The 12,507-nt window shown below is 40.4% G+C and overlaps 1 protein-coding gene across 4 annotated transcripts in view; it reads right to left on the reverse strand.

Moving 5' to 3' along the window:
- Window positions 1-12,507, reverse strand: part of KCNH1 (potassium voltage-gated channel subfamily H member 1) — a 191,618-nt gene that overhangs the window by 100,104 nt on the left and 79,007 nt on the right. The window lies entirely within an intron of this gene.

Here is a 12,507-nt window from a genome sequence, read left to right on the forward strand (position 1 = left end):
TCAGTGACAGATTTCCAAGCTTTAAGTGCATTACCACAGTAGTAAGCCAAGTCATCATTACCCACCTCAGTGTGACAACAACAATGCATCAAAGCAGAAGATGGAATATGTAATAAACAGCTACCATGGGTCAGTGATTTATAGATGTAAGTTTAATAATACATAAAAACTCACATTATGTTTTATATTCTTCAAGCAGAACAGCAAGGCCTGAGGCAAGAGCTAGAGCCCTCAAACGCAGACCAAATGCTGCACAGCCCTTCTGACCTCATTCAGCATAGTTATGAAGCCAGCTGGTTCATCAAGACGGGTTTAAGAAAAAACATGAGGAAGAAGAAAAGGGAGTATCTCCAGGTGTGGAGAGAAGCAGATGAAAACACACAGGACTTGAGAAGATCCGCCTGCCGAAGCCCAAGATAGAACAGCAGGCTGGTGGAAGTCTCAATAGTCATGTTTTGATGGCTTGCAGAGGCTGGGGCTGAGGCTCTTCCAGCCAATCCAGCCCTGAATGAAAAGGAAGGACAGCAAGCCTCAAGGGGAGCTTTCCTAAGCTGTGAGTCAGGTCAGCGATCAGTGAGAGGCTGGCTGTAGAGGGAGCGGAACAGTCAGACAGCAGATGAGCCGAAAACCATCAGTCAGTGCTCTGCCTTGCTGAGGAATTTCTTCCTCTTTATCCTGTCCCCCAAAACTGCCAGTATCTCTTCCACTTGAGATAAAAATAAATAATTGAGAAGTCATATTTATAAAAAAATAAGATAATATTTTGCCTTATCTAAATAATCCTTTTAGCTCTTTATTTCCTCTCTCACATCCTTCCAAAAAAATAAATTTTCTCATCCCTTTCATTCCTTTGAGAATGCAGCTGTTTATTCAGGTCAGTGTTACAGGCAGATATCCTTAAGTCAACTAAGATGCTTTAGAGTTGTATGACCAACAAAAAATCTTTGATAATGTGCAAGAGAAACTTACAGGACTGTCTTTTCCCTGATCATCAAGGGATGCAATTTAAATTTAGACTTACTCAAGGCCTTTACACTGCTGATTCTCTACAGAATTCCCTCTTGATGCTGTATGACTTCTTATCTTTTTATGAGTTTCTGTAGAGACCAGCTCTCCCCTTTTCCAGCTGCCCCTCTGTACAGACGGGTACAAAAAATATATACAAAAATGTCCAAACTCAGTTTAAAAAAAAAGAAAAAAAAAAAAGAGTTGAATAGGGATACAGCGACCAGAAATGGATAGATTATTTCTCTGTTTAACCTTAACTTGTGTCTGAGCTAAACTCTACCAGAAAGCCTGATGCAATGAGTACTGAAGAATGAAGAAATACTTTAAAAAACAGATTTACTATAAATACTCCTTAATCCATGAGTATTTTGTATTTGAACAGCATTACCTGTCCCTAACTACGTCCTGGTTTGCTCTCTGTTACGCAGATGCAAACACAACCCTACGCTATTGCTACCTGAGGCCCTACTTACGCCGACTTTTACCAGGTTCCCTAAGAGAAACTGCACCCAGGGCCTCCAAAAGTGTGAAGTCCCACTGGCAGGACAAACATCGTTACTCTGCCAGCCAGCATAACGCTGAAAATAGGTGATGGATCAGGAAGAGGGCCACAAGCAAATTCTCATCTGTGGATTTCTGGGTAACCATACTTGCGTGCATACAACTATCTTTTGCTCTCTGGCGAACAGTGAGACCTGCTGGTTCAGTATCTTGGGACATATAGTTCTATGTCGGCAAAGGTAAAATGGAGTCCCCACTCTGTCCCATTACTGTCCAGCTATGTGAAGCCCAAAGAAAAAATAGAGTTTTGGTTCTTCATTTTGATTATTATGAGGCAAGCAGTCGTAAAGCAATTTCCACTGCAAAATGCAGCTACTATGCTCCTGTATGACAATTATCTTGGCAAGAAAAATTATTCCTGCCTACATTAATTTTTTATTAAAAAAAAAAAATCCCCAAACTTACAATCCTTAATTTATCATTAGCTAACCACTTTATTACTATTAAAGACACATTAAAGCCAAGGATTTTTCCAGCCTAATATTGGGTAGATACATTAGCATATTAAACGTTGACCTCTTCTGCATAGAAATAGCTAGCTGTGTGCCTTTCCTTCTTTTCAAAGGAATAATGAAATGAACCCATGGCAGAACACTGCAGCCCCAGAAAGATTTCAGAAACACACACTCTACTACAGGAAGAAAGTTGGCCAATTAAGGACAGAATCTCCAAATCCTTGTTTCAAGACTGATTGAACACTGACATTAGACCACTGCCTTGTAACAGCAACAGTACAGGTTCATATGCCAACTTGCAAAGGTCCGTGAAGCCCTTGGCCAGGGTTTGCAGTGTTGCCCTACAGACTCTACAGAATCTATCAACGCCTTAGCAGTTCTATGTGTAGGGGATCACAGGAATTAAGGAAAAGTATTTTAAGGGATGCAGGGGGGGAAATGTCCTTGTGTGGGATGCATTTGACTCAAGCAAGGCCACAAGTACACCATGTAGAAAGGTCACAAATTAATCTGACCCCAACAGCTTCCTTGGATGCATCAGCTAGATGGAAGCTGTGTGGTGGGTTTTGAGGAACTGTGCCCAGGAATAAGCCTGTAGCAACCATGCCTACACATCAACCAAGGAGAAAATCTCTTCTGCAGAACAAGCAATAACCTGTTCTAAGACTGCTTACAAAGCTGCAGCATGTAAAACAGATGTCAAACAGACATCAAACACCACCTCTCCATGAATCTCAAGATCCTTCAGAAAAGATAGAGCTGCACACCCCCCCCACTAATATTCTTTTCTGACAATAGATAAAGAGAAACACATTGTCTCCAACAATGTGGCTACCCATTTACAATGCAGTCTGTGTCACCCCATTTAAACCAGTGTTTAAATAACGTCAAAGATAAAAGCATAGTAATTTCAATAGCCAATTACCCGCACAAGTGAATCATGAAGGTCACACACAGGTTGGAAAGGTCACCAAATCATCTGCTACTTTTAATGATGTAACAAATAAGAATAAAGAAATAAATACAAGTCAGTGTAGGTCTCAGCTACCACAGTAAAAGATCTGGGATCTGATTTTAGAATTATAAGAGGAAGAATTTCTATCTGTAAGAATGAGAGGTTTGCAATTACCCCAATTACAGATGTAAGTGCTGCATGCGGTTCCTGAGATGAATCATCAGATTGATGATGATTTGTTCAAAATGCACTCATCCAAAGCCCTTGCATACAAAATGTGTGCATAAGAACTGTTCAGCAACAAGCAAGACCAACATCAACTAGTGAACAAACTCTTACATCTCGCCCCTCAAGACTTGCAGTGCTTTCTAAAACTGAAATGCTTTCATTTTCACTTTCTGGAAAGCTGATCCAGAAAGTATATCTGTCTGCATGTAAGTTCCACTTAATTCCACAATTAAAAAAACAAAACAAAACCCTTTTATATACTTAAGCAGTAGTCTGTGCTAACCTAAATACTATTCAAAGAACAAGCACCTGGGTTTACAAATAGTAGATGATTTAAATGTATAATTACACTTTTGTTTCACTAACAAGTTCCTAGTTTACAACAAATTATTGAGTTCATAGATCGCTGAGAGAAAGCACAGCCTTAAAACCCTGTTGCACTATATCACTTCTCACTGAAGATGAAACATAACTGTAAATTAACCACAAAAATTGCGTGCCTCAAAGGCATTTTTCCGATAACACATTGTGAGGCCACACAAAATTAACATTGATCAGATAAAAAGAAAAGCAGAAATTAATAATTGTATGGATTATAATATAATTATATGAGAAAAACTCATTGTTTTTAAGTGTGCAATTAGAACAATGTAAGAGTTTATAATTGCTTGAGATTAGGGGTCTTGATTAGTGGTAATTATGCCTACTTATGGGCAGAGAGCATGCAGTTAAAAGAAAAATGCTGAACTGTTAATTACAGTCTGCAAGCAAATACCAAACTGAACAGGTATCTATCAGTGACTTGTTTACAGCACAAGTTTTGATAGAATTGTTATTTGTAGTCTTGTAACTTGAAACCAAAGCATCTAAAGTAAGATTTACATATAAAGTATCTACATAATCTTCCAGAATAGGACAGAATTTCAATAGGTTGCCCCATTTTCTATCAAGACAGATGCAGAACTGCTTAATTTGCTACTTCTTAGGAAGCTTTGTAGATTACAAATAGGAAACTTTATAATATATCTGTCTTTTATTTTTTACTAATACAATTTATAAAGATATTTCATTTAGCTAGTAAAGAATAAATGTAAACAATTTAGCCATAATCTAACAGGTCAATTAATATTACGCACTTTATGAATTTTCACAATATATTTACATAACTTTTTCACATGATATAGAACAAACTACAATTGCTATTATCTTCTTAGCATGTACATCAATTCCTGACTTTCACAACTTGGGGAGAAAGACATTTTTTGAAGTGAAAGTAAATTCCCAGAGGAGCTCTCCCCCATGCTGTTCCAGTGACTGTTAGATCTTGCTCTTTCCATGGCTCTCTATTCTCCAGGACTAAACCAATACACTGCTCCACCTCCCTCTTCTTTCTCTCCACCAGCTTGTAATTTGCACCTCAGCTTAGGTTCCCCACAAGCAAAAGCAAGGGAGTAGCAACAGCACAGATCAAAGAACTGGCACACTATTACCAGTTGAGCAAGTCTGAAAACAATTCAATGTCAAAGACAAAGCAGAATGCCTGAATAGACCACGAGGGACATAAGCATCAAGCTATGTGGCAGAACCACTTGACTTCTAGGATGAAAGGTGAGAGACCACAAGCAAATTTCATTAAACAGTCAAATCCTCCTGCAAATCTTCTCACACTCATCATCACATTTGCTGAAATCACCCTGCCGATGATGGATGGGACATAGAAGGACCACACTGGGCTCCAGCTACAATGGAAATGTCTCCTCTGCAGAAGGATAGGCCACCAGTGAGGACACAGTTCATAGAATCATAGAATGGTTTGGGTTGGAAGGGACCTTAAAGATCATCTAGTTCCAACCCCCCTGCTGGGGGCAGGGAAACCCTCCACTAGACCAGGCTGCCCAAAGCCCCATCCAACCTGGCCTTGAACACTTCCAGGGAGGGGGCATCCACAACCTCTCTGGGCAACCTGTTCCAGTGCCTCACCACTCTAACAGTAAAGAATTTCTTTCTAACATCTAATCTAAATCGACCCTCCTTCAGCTTAAACGCATTACCCCTTGTCCTGTCACTACACTCCCTGATAAACAGTCCCTCACCGTATTTCCTGTAAGCCCCTTCAGGTACTGGTAAGCTGCAATTAGATCTCCCTGGAGCTGCCTTTTCTCCAGGCTGAATAAAGCCTTGTTGATAAGGGCTAAACAACAGAGCACCAGAGACATGATTTTTTTTCCTCTTCCCATCACTGAAAAACCAAGAACTGCAATGAAATGAAAGTCAGAGACATAAACAAGGGAACAGCTGCTCTAAGAAGCCACTTAACCAACTACCAAGGACTAGAGTAGTAGAAACATCTGTGCACCTTAAAATAGGCTGTCTGCAGCGTGTAAGGGCAGAAAGGGAAGAGTTAATAACAGCTATGGAACAACCACCACAAACAGCTCCCACCGCTTCTCTCCTCACACCCTTTCCTAACTCTACAAAATAAAAGCAGACTGCTACTACAGCAGCACAGACCCACAGGCAAATAACCTCCTGTTATCTCAGGGACTTGAAACCACTTAGATTTTGCCAGTTTAGGGCTTAACATGGAAGAAGAGAGGTAAGCGTTGGTAAAACACCAAACCTTCCAAAGATGCTGAACTGCAGCATCCCTAAGGACATTTCAAAACTGAAGTTTGGTGGGTTTTTTATTTTGATTTGATCTGGTAGCACCCACGCAGCTGGTAGCAGCAACCGCAGGTGTTTTGGCTCACAAGAATTTCACAAGCCTGGGCATCGTGGGCAGCACAAATCTCTGATAGGTTTTGCTTTTGCCTTCAGCGTGTTTGGGCTGAGATAAACAGCATGGGAAAAACACACAGACCAAAACTGATCAGAGGAGCGGTCAGAGCCAAAGTGAATAAAGGCCAATAAAACAAACTTCAGCATCAACCCTGCAAGATAGCTCTCCAACACAAACAGCTCGCTCTAAACTCACAGTGAAGGGCCAACACCAGTTTGCACTCTGTGAATGGCTGCATCCGGGATCCAAGAGCCTGCTTATGAAAAGAGAGGATGAAGGATCCCCTGGCAACTCGTACAAAGGAAGGGTGGCTGTTACCTCCAGGGCCAAGGCTCCTACCTCCCTACAGAAGCACAGGACTAAATTAACACAGTCCTACTAATTAACACTGCAAAGTCTGGATTTTGGCAAATTAAGAAGTGTCCAAACAAGTAAAACAGCAAGAATCCTGATTCACAAAACTCATCATTCATTTGTTTTGACAGCTACAGTTTAGTATTGTATCTACACTGAGAGGTGCTAACAGTCATCCAGAAGGGGATTTAATGACAGCCACAGACTCCATTGTAGCCAATACGCTTGCAGAAAAGCAGATTACTACAGTAATCAGATGCACGACAAGTCAAAACTAGCCTGTGAGGACCTGGATGTGCTCTCAGTTGCAAAATTAAGGAATAAGAATCTGGTCATACGTTACATTTGTGCTGTAAAGGGAAGCCAACAGAAGACGACACAAATATAACACTGAAAAGAATTAAAGAGAAGAGCATTGGATACAGAGAGACTTCAAGCTGGTAGACTGTGAAACCCCTAACCATGAGCTTCTCTCACCTTCGGGAAAACAGGGCTGCATGTTCTTATTCTATAAACAATCAGCCCTTGCAAACCAACAAGTTCACCTGACTCTTCTCACTTAAATTATCTGAAGGCATCAATATTTCTGCAAGGCCTTGTACTTCCACTGACTGTTTAGTCTCAATGGGATAACTTCATTTTACATCCAAAGGTGCATCATAAACCAGACATGAAGATGTATGTTCTGCCTCAACTTACAGGCAAATTCTTAAACCTGCCAGATAGCCATGACTTACTGCACAGTAATGCCTAGTAATTTATTGAAATCAGGGCCTTCGCCCTTGATATCAAAAAGACTTTCAAAGAACCATTGCAGTTTAACCAGTGAGTCCACAGAAAGCTCCTCGCAAAATCAAATTTTATTTCAATCAAAGCACTATAATATGGGATAGCAAGAGCAACAGGCAAGAAGATTTGCAAGGGGAAACGTCAGCATGATTACTCAAAGGTAAGACTAGAGAAAAAGGAAGATAATTCCAGAGAAATGGCACTTTCCAGTTACCTCTCCATGGTTTTTTGTCTCCCACAAGATAGGTTCATCTCTGATAAGGCAAGATAGAATGGCCAGGAAATGTACTGATTTTCACAACTAGTTAAAACAACTACAATTACTGTAAAGAACAAGATATTTATCAGTACATCTTCAGGAGGGTCATAAAATGTTTTAAATGTGTAGTAGGATCTTGATGATGCTGTATGTTTTAAGCATGTGTACTCCAACGAATGCTAAGCCTTGCTCTAGACTAAGCCAATTTGATTATCAAGAGGAAACTAACTGTATAAACAGATTGCAGCTGCAAAAACCATCTGTATTCCAAACATACGAGGCCAGACTCACCAGTGGGACACTTTTATCAACAAGGGATGACTTCAGCTCAATGCATTCACTAGCAGGTTTTGCCATGCCGAGAATTATTAAAATGGCGAAACCTGATTAAATCCTTTGCAATTTGCAAGAAAGGACACTATTTTACTGTTTTGTAGAATTTTATGGACAATAAAATTTAAATTGTCTAGAAAATTGAAATGGATTTCCATTTCATTTCCCAGCACTAATGAACAGATCACCATTTAAATGACGACCGAGCCATTTAAGGGCATCATTTTTCTTCTACAATTTATACAAGGTAATGCATGGCCATTTTCAATTACTTGGTTAAAATTAAATCTCCAGATACCGCTTCTAGGTTTTTACTGGCTTGCACCAATACGAAGGCTTTTGCTTTGAAAGCTGTTTTTTATCTACCCTCAACTTATCTGAAATAGGTACTCCCAATTAAAAGCAAATTCTCTTTTTCTTTTTTTAAAAAATCTATTACTGAAATAGAGCTACACATAAAAAAAAACAGTCAGGAAAAGATTAAAGAAAGGAGTGAATAAAAAGGAAAAGTTGTTCTCTTTTCATGTGAAACTGCTTACATACATTGTTTTTATAGTTCCTCTGTTTACCTTATTTCCTCTATGATTTGTATGATGTTTTCCACAGAGCCTTGCAGGAGAGAAATCTAGAGAGGTCCAAGGAGGAGATCGCGTTTTATCCATATTTTCTGGCCCTTCTCTACAATGCTGCCAGATGTTTTACTGGGCTTTGTACTGCTGGCTCTGGCCCATTCCTGTTGGCAGTTCTTGAGCCTGATTTTGCAATAACCTACCTGTGGCATTTGAGAGTTCAGAACTGGATCTGAATTTGCTCACCAAAGCCATCATCTAGCACTTAGGCATACTGAATTCTGGACTGCACTTCCCCCCACCATCATTGATGCAACACAAGAGTTTGATGATTAAAGTCACTTGCTGACAACTGCCCAAGCAGCATTCTCCAGTATGATTCTTTTCGGTCATTGCTCCTGACCTCATTTAATTAAGGTATCTTACATTCGAGTGAGCTATTTAGAGTAATCCTTTGTTCCCAATGATAAATGGATTCAGGTAGATTCTGTCTACTCCCACCAGAGCGCCCATGTGGGAAGCTGGTAGCCGGCTGCATTTCTTGTGGAATATGTTCAGATCTGAATCCACCAGTAAGACTACAAGGAGGAAGTACCCAGGGCCTCCCCTGAGGCTGCAGTGAGCTCACTTCTCAGTAGGTTTAAAACCTCAACTCACCTATGCACTTAAACGTAGGCTTTAAACCTACTCCACAGGTGTGAGCATGTACACCTGTGATTAAACTTAAGGACACTTAACTCACAGTTAGGAGAAATACTGAGACAAAGCATCTCCGACCACTAACTTTCATCCACTGACTTATAAAAGCTTTTGCTGTCTATGTAGCAAGTACCTCACAGTCTTTTTTTAGGCTTTGTCTTCTCTGAGAACTAAAGAAAAGGTAAAAATGTAATGCCTATAAATTATCCCAATATAAAAGCAGAGTGGGATGAAAGTACTATGGTTTCATTGTGAAGTGAAGCAGTGGTGGGTGGTAGGGTGCTGGCCTCACCCAGCCAGCTGATGTAAAAATTGTGCATCCCATGTCCCACAGATTCCACACGGAAGTAACTTCTCTGGATTAACTGCATTGTCCCCAAACCAAAAACTAGTTAAACAAACCCCTCAAAGCAACAGAAAGCATGTAATTGAGACAAAGCCAGGGTCTTCTGTAGTTTACCTGGTTTACACTCACTAGCACCCTTCAAGCTGACTTTGCTCCAAGCAGTCACACCACAAAACCACCAGTGATCTATGCGCTGGCTGCACAGAAAGCTTGTGTTAATCACCGAGGTGCTGTCAAGCCCAATCAGTTGACAGGCCAGCCAGCTAGAGTTAAGAGCACGTCTGCACCTGACAGGATGAATGGATACCTGAGTTAAGGACAACAATTAATTCTCAGTTCAGATCAACTTTGCTGTGAAATTAAGCCCCTAAAGCTATTGCACTTGACTGGACTGTGCTGTACCTGACTGCTTTGCTTCCCTGCAGCTCAGGCTCTGAAGCTTCTGATGCAATGACCTTGGTAAGCCGGGCTCCCGGAGTGGTGTTACTTCAATAGCCACAGAGAGACTGCAAGATGCTCCTCAGCTGACACCGAATGACCTGCCAATCCCACCTTGCACATGCACATCTTTTACTTCTGGATGCAACAAGTACAAACAAGTGATGTGGTTTTTCAAAACCCAAACAAACCTAAAGACAAACTGGTCCAAAAGCTTCCCTCTCTGTGTGTCATTAAACAGTTACAAATATTTAATGGTGTTTATAACACAGATAAGAATACTGAAGTTTTTAATTATGTTGAGTAAGCCAGTGAGGTCTGAGATAAAGACGACATTCACGGATGAAGACTAATTTGAGGTGGTTAAAGAATAATTGTCACTGGAATGACTAGGTCTGAGTCATGCTCCTCCCACACACTAATCACAGATGTGCTTGCAGACCAAAATCAATAGGTACTTACAGTACGTACAGGAATGCAAAATGGGAAAAGCTCATAGACAGTTGCTTCTCTAGGGGCCCTGCTTTACTGACGAGTGAAATGACAGGTTAGTAAAGACACATACGGCTTATCAAAAAATAACTGAAGCAACTGTTTGGGTTTTTAATGAGAAATCATGGATGACTGCATGTGAGAAGAATAATTTTCTCTGGAGTGGTGAAGAGGGTTATAGCCTAACTCTCAGAAATGGGTAATCATTACTGTTCCTATGGCTCTAATCTTGAAGATGCTTGTCTTCCAGGCTGACTCCACTGTTTTATTAGAGCTCAGCAGGACTAAAAGCAGCAGTAAAGGTAAGCATGCATACTGCTGGGAGTTCCACACCTAACTTCTAAAAAAGATACATCATTATCTTCAGGGGCAGGTGTTATTGCATAAGAAATACTGCCTTATTTCTTTTTAAAGTAAATATTACAGAGAAATCATCTGACATCTAAGAAACATCAGGTAGCTGTGTTTTGTGCTTTGGTGAGTTTGTTAGCAAGCCAGCATAAAACACAAATATATTTGCACATATATGAACTTATACAGTCAGAAGTAATGATGTAGTTATATCCCATCGGGACCTTTTTAGACAACTATACTGCTTGTGCAGTGCCTGAACCAGCAAGGCACAGACGAATAGCATTTGCAGATGCTAATAAGCTGAAGCTGGCTAACAAAGTACAGAGATCTCTCAAAGGTAATGAAATACCTCTGTCAGTAATTTGCAGCTACAAACCTCATCCAGTCGGTAGGCACACAAAGCTTTTCCTTGCTTAGAGAAGAATGATCTAGGGAAGACTGCGACTATACTCCCCTGCAACCAGTCTGCGATACAAGAGGCCTGTGTTTCAAATCTCAGTGCAGGAGTAGAGACCTGAACTCAGGTATCCCATTTTCCTGTAGAGTTCCTCACTTTTAGGTGACTGGGTATTTTGAGAGAAAAACAAAGGAGAAGAAAAGAGTTTTTACTGTTAGACCTCTTCCAGTCTCCATAAATACAGTAGGGATACAAACCCAACATTTTCATATCCTTGGAGCCTTTTAACCATGAAGTCATTGATTAGAATGGGGGACAGATACCTCTGGCCATAAACACAGACCTCTCTGCTCTCACCTCTCCACAGAGTAATGCATTTTCTGGCAGGCATGCTCTGGGAAGCTTTACTTGGCCAGCCCCAACAGGTGGAGAACACCTACCATCCTAGCACTCCCAAAAGATCCTAGAAAAAAAAAAAGTCATTTCTAAGATTGGTGTAAGTGATTTCACATGTGTGCATCAATGAAGTCTTAGGAACCACAGGGATATAAGGTGGCAATGGGTAAAAATAGCCAGAATCTCCATTTAAGTTAGCCCTAGCACATCATCAGGAGTCAAACCTCAGAGTAAACTGTTCATCACTGTGATACAGGACACAGAATATGAGAACAATGGCTCCTCCTGAACTTAAGTCCTGATCTTTGGATTCCAAAGAAAAAGTCCTGACAGTTCAGATCCCTACTCTCTGCTGCCTCAACACTGGATCTAGCCTAATCCTGCAGCAGTCCCAAGGCAGACACTAAGGAAGCTTTCCCTGATACTTCTTGCAGATCGGGGATAACTTTCAAAACATCAGAGGACTTCCAGAAGAGGAGTTTTTGCAGTTATCACAAATCTTTCCCTTGTTTAAGCACTGAAAAACTTGCTTTCCATAATTCTCTGCCACATGCAGTATCACCTGAGTAGCATCTAACAGATCTTCTTAATTTCGTCCTTCCCACTGATGGAGGCATTGAGAAGATCTCACAGCTCATACAGTAATTGAAGACTAACAGTAGGAGTTAGGCAAACAATTGTGGTAAATATATTCCATGCCATTTACAAGCATTGAAGTTATCAAATTATAAAGAAGTAAAAATGCAGAAACTCATTTTAGCACTTAACAAATTGTGGTAATAACCCGCATGTGAAGTGAAGAATCGTTTGTAAGCTGCGTGCGCTACCATGAATATTCATATATTGGTCTTAGGAACAAGGCAAGGATAGAATGCTTTTCAACAGCTCAAATTTCTGATATTATATAACTGCTACTGGCTGACAGATATTAATGATTCTTGACAGAATACTTATCTTTGATCTGTTGCTGTAATCAATCAGTACATGAGCACCGGGCTATTAAAATATTTTTCTGTCAAGCTCACTTGACATGCTTTGAATGCTGCACAGCCTCAGTGTTGGGGTAAGGTTTTTTTGGTTTGTTAGGTTTGTTTT

The sequence above is a fragment of the Balearica regulorum genome, chromosome 3 (assembly GCF_011004875.1).
Source record: "Balearica regulorum gibbericeps isolate bBalReg1 chromosome 3, bBalReg1.pri, whole genome shotgun sequence".
Lineage (NCBI taxonomy): Eukaryota > Metazoa > Chordata > Aves > Gruiformes > Gruidae > Balearica > Balearica regulorum.